Raw genomic sequence first — 6,863 nt, forward strand, 5'->3', positions numbered from 1 at the left:
TGTAATATTTATATTTCTGTGTCTGGCTTATTTCACTTAGCACAGTTATTTCCAGTTTCATATAAGTTCCTGAAAACAACATAATTTATCCTTCTTTATGTCTAAATAAAACCCGAATGTGTACACCTAAATTTTTTCTTTATTTATTCATCTATTGATAGACACCTATTCTAAAAAATTCCATAATTTGCTTTTTGTGCCACAGTAACATGGATGACAAACTATCCTTGTCCTATCCTGACTCCCATATACTCAAGAGTACAGAAATGCTTGCCTTTCAATACAGTCTGTTCTTGCTTGTTTTGCTGTAACTACCACAATTCAAAATCATATTCTAAATATCGTAAAGGCTATTTGACCTTGTTTAGCTCATGTTAAGTCAATCATGTTGTTAAGACTTGAAAGCTCACAAGTCTTCAACTCTAAGATATGCTGGGAGAGATTAAAAAAAATGGTCTTCCCATGGGAAAAGCACACCAACTGGTAGTACTATACCAAATGGTCAGCTCTGAAAACATATACATACAAGTAACACTATACAGACTGAGTCAGTCTTATATGTATGGATGTGTGTGTATGTATATATACATATATATGCACACATATACATTAAAAATTAATGAAATAAGAATCATAGACTTAAAGGAGAGTGAGGAGAATTTGGAGAGAGGAAGGGGAAGGAAGAAATACTGTAATTATAATATCAAAATATAAAAGCAATACTTTTTGAAAGGCTAACTGAAAGTAAAAGTATCATACATAGAAGAAGTATGAACAAACTTCTTTGGTAAATGTTTTATTTTCATCTAATTTAGAAAGAAAAAACATGTTTGTATGTAATGTGTTTGTATTTATTTTTATTTTTTAATGCCTCCTCTCTGAGAGCTACAATGGAACCTCCCAAAGAAAATAAGCAACCAGCAGCCCTCAAATAGTGTGACATGACAATGATAAGGTTGCAATAAAGATGCAATGGTGCATATACCTTGATGATAAACAACAGCTTTCTAACCAGACTTAAGGACCACTTAACAAGGGAAAAATCATGCATGGTACTAGAAACATAGCCATCTTATTCAGGGCTACGGAAGAAAAATATTTTGTTTTGTTTTGTTTAAAAAAAAAAAGCTTAAGTCAGCCTGACTATGCAAGTGGGGGAAGTTGCCAGAAGGGATAATATATATCATATATATGATATACTACCAATAAAGTTTACAAATAGTATTTACATAAATTCTGCAAAATCATACTGTGAGCCCAGTGATATCAGCCTCAGCCCAATTTCTTTTACTGTCTCACTTTATTCTCCTATAAAATGCAGAAGCAAAACAGTTTTGCATCAAAGGACCTAGTATGGACTAGGTCTTCAGTACATGATATCCATCATAACTGCAGCACCATCATAATTTATATATAAAACCTTAGCATGCCATGGTTAACAGATTGTTCAGGATGTAGATTATATTATCAGGCACTAGCCATTAGGACTATTGCCAATGTCTATAAAATATAAACAATATCTGCTTCATCTCCCTACCTTTCAAGAAAACTGTGAGAATTCTTAAAAAATGTGAAGTCAAAAGTCTCTGAAAATTGCTCCATGGGTAAGTAAACTGGGGAAAAGACAGGTTAAGCAATTTGTCAATGACATACCATGCATAAATGTCACAATCAGGATAAAACCCAGACAGTATTTCTGCATAATTTACCTTCTTACTTACCACTTGATATTGATTCTTCCTTAAAATCAATTATGTTGGAAGAGATGCCACCATTCTCTGTAAGATTTCTGGGTAACATTTTAAATATATTTTTTATAGATCTTATCATTTGTGTATTGTAACTATTTCTTCTGGTCATAACATGTCCTTTGCTGTCTGAGTCAAAGGAATTGTAATTCTCTGCAGAAAGACACCCAGAAGAAATCAAGCTAATTAATAATCCTTCATGGAGGGTGGTGGAGGATCCCAGGGTTCATGAGGATCATATGGTGTAAGAGTCTCACGGGGTGCATGAGCTTTTAGGAGATCCACAGTAGGTCTTTCCCCTCTCTGAGGCAATATAAAAGGTAAATAATTGCAGTGAATGAGGCTCATCAATAGTGCAGCTTTTTTGTGTGTGTCATCCGTAATGAGGGTGGGACTTCTCAGTGATGTTTTGCTGTGGAACAATCTTTTTGTACACTATGAATATGCATTATTCTCATTGTTAATAATAAAGCTGATTGGCTGGTAGCCAGGAAGGAAGTATGGGCAGGACAACCAAACTAAGGAAGGGAAGAGAAGGGTGGAATTAGATGCCATGAGCTGCTCAAGAAGCAGGGTGCTAGAGGACCTGTAAGCTACGGACCATATGACAATAAATAGATTAATAAAAATAGGTTAATTTAAATGAAAGAGCTAGTTAATAATAAGCCTGAACCATTGACCAAGCATTTATAATTAATATAAGCCTCTCGGTAATTATTTGGAAGTGGCTGCCAGAAGGGGCAGGGCAGAGAAAAGCCTCCATTTACAGTGTTTCACCTCAAAGTTGCTTAAGGGACTTTACAATAGTGTATTTGTCTTTGAGTAAGGACCCCAATCAACTCATTGGTTCAGAGGCTGGAATTCAAATCCTTTCTTTGCTCTGTTTGTACCTTCCCTGTCTATGGTACATGGAAATAGACATTTCTTTAAGTCTCTTAGGAAAAATCATGTGAAAATATCATCTCAAATATGTTTCCTTTATTTCTCTACTATCATCCTATGAAATTTCAAAGGCTGCTGTGCAAACTGAATGGCATGAAACAGTAGAAATTTATTACATTATAATTTTGGATCTTAGATACCAAATCAAGGTGTGAATGTGGCCATGCCTCCTCTAAAATCTCTGGGACGGTTCCCTCTTTGCTTCTTCCTGTCTCCAGTGGTTGCTGCTAGGTAGTTCTTCGCCTTGTTATTCTACAATCCCAATTTTTGCATCTGTCCTTGTATAGCCATTTTCACTTACTATGTAACATGTCCTGTTCCTTTTAGTATTTGGAGTGTGTGTGTGTGTGTGTGAGAGTGTGTGTACCTGTGAGTTTTCAGGTACATGTGCAAGGTACATACTGTGTGTGCATGTGTGTAGAGGCCAGAAGGATAACCTTAGGTGTTATTCCTCAGGTATCATCTACCTTTTCTCTTCTCTTTTCTTTCTTTTTCCTTTCTTTGCTTTCCATTTATTTTTAGGAAGAGTTTCTAACTGGCCTAGAACTCTCCAAATAAACTAGACTGGCCAACCAGTGAGAGCCAAGGATCTACCTGTCTCTATTTCCCTGGTTCTGGAATTACAAGCATATGCCACCACACCCAATATTTTTAGTGCCATTTTTTAATTTATTTTACATACCAACCACAGCCTCCCCTCCGTTTCCCCTCCCATCCCTTCTCCCCACCTCAGAAAGGATAAGGTCTCCCATGGGAGTCAACAAAGCATGCCACATCAAGTAGAGGCAGGACCAAGCCCTCCCTGCCTCCCTCCCCCTGCATCAAGGCTGATTGGGACATCCTACCAATCCCACCACAGGTAGATTTCAAAAAGCCAGCTCATGCACCAGATACAGATCTTGGTCTCACCACCAGGGGCCCCACAAACAGACCAAGCTACACAACTGTCACCCACATGCAGAGGACCTAGGTCAGTCCTATGCAGGCTCCTCAGCTGTCAGTCCAGAGTCAGTGACCTCCCACGAGCTCAGGCCAGCTGTCTCTGTGGGTTCCCCTTTCATGACCTTGACCTCCCTTACTTATACAGTTCCCTCCTCCCTCTTCTCAACTGGACTCCTGGAGCTTGGTCCAGTGCCTGGCTGTGGATTTCTACATCTGCTTCCATCAGTCACTGGATGAAGGTTCTATGATTACAATTAGGGTAGTCACCAATCTGATTACAGGATAAAGCTGGTTCAGGCACCCTGTCCACTATTGCTGGGAATCTTAGCTAGGGTCATCCTTGTGGATTCCTGAGAGTTTACCTGGAACCAGGCCTCTCCTGAACCCCATATAATAGCCCCCTCTATCAAGATATCTCTTTCATTGCTCTCCCCCTCCATCCCTCCTCCAACATTTTTTTACATGGCCTCTGGGGCTCAAACTCAGATCCTCACCTTTGCATAACAAACACTTTACTGCCTGAGCCATCTCCCCAACCCTCTCTTTCCTGAAAAGAACACTTTGATGTGCCAGTCCTAATCTAGTGTGATGCCATCTTAATTCATTGTACTTGCAAAATCCCTTTTCCAAATCAGGATACATTCTGAAGTTCTGAGTGGATATTAATTTCAATCTATTCAACCTAGTACTGGTACAGACACCAACTGTTTCTTTCTGGTACCTAGCCCAATGAAAGATACATATATCTTCAGCTATATATAGCATTAGTGGATAAACATGCAGGCACTGGAGTAAGATTGCCTGGAATGAAATGGTCCTTCTGCCTCCAACAGCTGTGAGCTTTTAGGCAATGGTCCTCAAAGCTTTATACCTCAGAGTCTCGATGCTTAAAATGATCCCAATTTCTCAGGGTGGTAGTGAGATTTAAATTAGTTCATTCAAGTCAAGTGTTTAGAACAGTAACTAGCTCATAACAATAATAATTAACAAAAATTATTAACATTGTTTTTAGATGACAAATACAAATTTGCTAAATAAACTAATGAAAGCAAGGAGTGCCAGAAAGCACCAAAAGGAGCCAATATTCATGCTGTTAATATTATAAAATATTTTCCCATCAGCTATTTCTCTGTGCATCAATGAACATTCAATTTAAAAGAGTAAAGGGCTATAAGAGCAAGAAAGGTAAAAGGAAAATGCTTTTCTTCCCTTCCCCCTTGGGGCAAAGAAGAAAAAAAGCCATGGAGAAGCAGTATTATTTCTAAGAGACCATGCTAGAAAAATGGAATTGCTTTTCAGAAAGTAGAAGATTAATACCTGGAGGGTCTAAAATGTAATTATGGTATTGATCTCGGAAAAACCTTGGGTGGGTCTAGCTAAATTTTTTTCTTTATTTTTTTGCTCTCTGGTATCATTAAAATGGGCTCACATGTCAAGATCCTCAGACTGTCAAGAAAGGCCAAAGCACCCTGTTAATCAGTTCTAAAAGGTATCTCTCAAGGTAACATCCATAGCATGCCAGCATGACTCCCTCTCATCAGGCAATTTTCCTAATGGCTTTAGGAACTGATTTAACAAGCTGTTAAGTGGCAAGGCAAACTTAGGTTGCAAATCAACCTAAAGGTCCTGTGTCCTATCTTCATCCATCCTGTGGGAAGAATGAAAGAACAGGATTGAAAATGAATTAAAGAATATTTTACAGCTTTCTTCCGGCCCCTCTGAGGAGGTGACCATTTTTTCAAGTTCAAACTGTACCTCCCTTGAAAAGATAACTGAGGTCATTTAAGTTTTAAAATTTCTCTGAGTGGACAGGTACTCACAAATAGGCCATAGGAAACCACAGGTTGTTTGGATTCTGCTAAAAGAGGGGAGGCAAAGCAGTTTGCTTTCCTTTTGCATATGTCCAGCGTGTTGGAGCCATCAAAATCAAATGATCTCTTACTTGGAAACTATAACTTTTTTGTTTCTGTCCCTTCGAATCAGCTGAGAATTTTGCACCCACTATCTTTCACATTTGCCTTGGCAAATACACAGTCCAGTGCTTTAGGATTTTTGGTGGCCTCCAAGTCCAATGAAAGAGAGAGATTAATGACTTGAGATGCTGGATATTAAGGAAATGCCTTAGCCATGGCTCATCCTAAATGTATTAGGAACTCTTTGGGGTAGCTGGCAGAGAACAAGTTGAAGCTTTGTTTTGGTTTTTATTTTCCTTTTATTGAAAATAGATTTTTTTCCCTCACACAATATATTCTGATTATGGATTCTTCTTCCTCTACTTCTCCTAATTCCTCCCCTCCTGTCCCAATCCACTCATTATCTGTCTCTCATTAGAAAACTAACAGGTCTCTAAGGGGTGGTATGAAACTATAAAATAAAGAAAAAACTAACACATCAGAATTGAACAAAACAAACAAACTGAAGGAAAAGCACCCAAGAGAAGGCACAAAAATCAGAGCCACACTTGTTTGCACACTCAGGAATTCCATCAAAATACTAAACTGGAAGCCATAATCTGCAAAGGCCCTGCACATGCTGCTTCAATCTCTTTGAGTTCATATGAGCTTTGATCATGTCAATTCAGAGGGTCTTGTTCTAGTGTCCTCCATCCTCTTTAGCTCTTATTCCTCTTCTTCAGAGTTCCCTGAGCACTTAGGGGAAGGATTTGATGGAAACATCCATTTCAAGGCTGAGTGTTCCAAGGTCTCTCATTCTCTGCATGGTGTCTGGCTCTGAGTCTGTATTTGTTACAATCTGCTGTAGTAGGATGCGTCTCTGATTATAACTGAGCAAGGCACCGATCTATGGATATACCTAAATGTCATTAGGAGTCATTTTATTGCTGTGGGTTTTGTTTGTTTGTTTGTTTATACTAGTATCATTTGATTTTACCCTAGATCCCTGGGTTATCTATTATCAGGTTCTTGGTCATACAAGCAGTGTTGGGTATATGTCAATTCAGATATTGGTTGGTTACTCCCACAAGCTTTTTGCCACCATTCCTCTAGCATGTCTTGCAAGCTGGACACTATTGTCAATTCAAGGGTTTGTGTTTACATTTTTCTTTTGCTCGCATATAGAGTATCTTCCTGTGACACAGATGCTAGAACATAGGGTGAAGGCTCTATATAGACACCAGCTTGACTTATTCATGTTCAATGAGTTGTGTGGGTGTTGTCTTCAGTAATGGGGCCTTGGTATTAGTTTGCAAAGAGCAGCCTATAGTCTTGGCAA

Source organism: Onychomys torridus, chromosome X (genome assembly GCF_903995425.1).
Source record: "Onychomys torridus chromosome X, mOncTor1.1, whole genome shotgun sequence".
In the NCBI taxonomy this organism is placed as follows: Eukaryota; Metazoa; Chordata; class Mammalia; order Rodentia; family Cricetidae; genus Onychomys; species Onychomys torridus.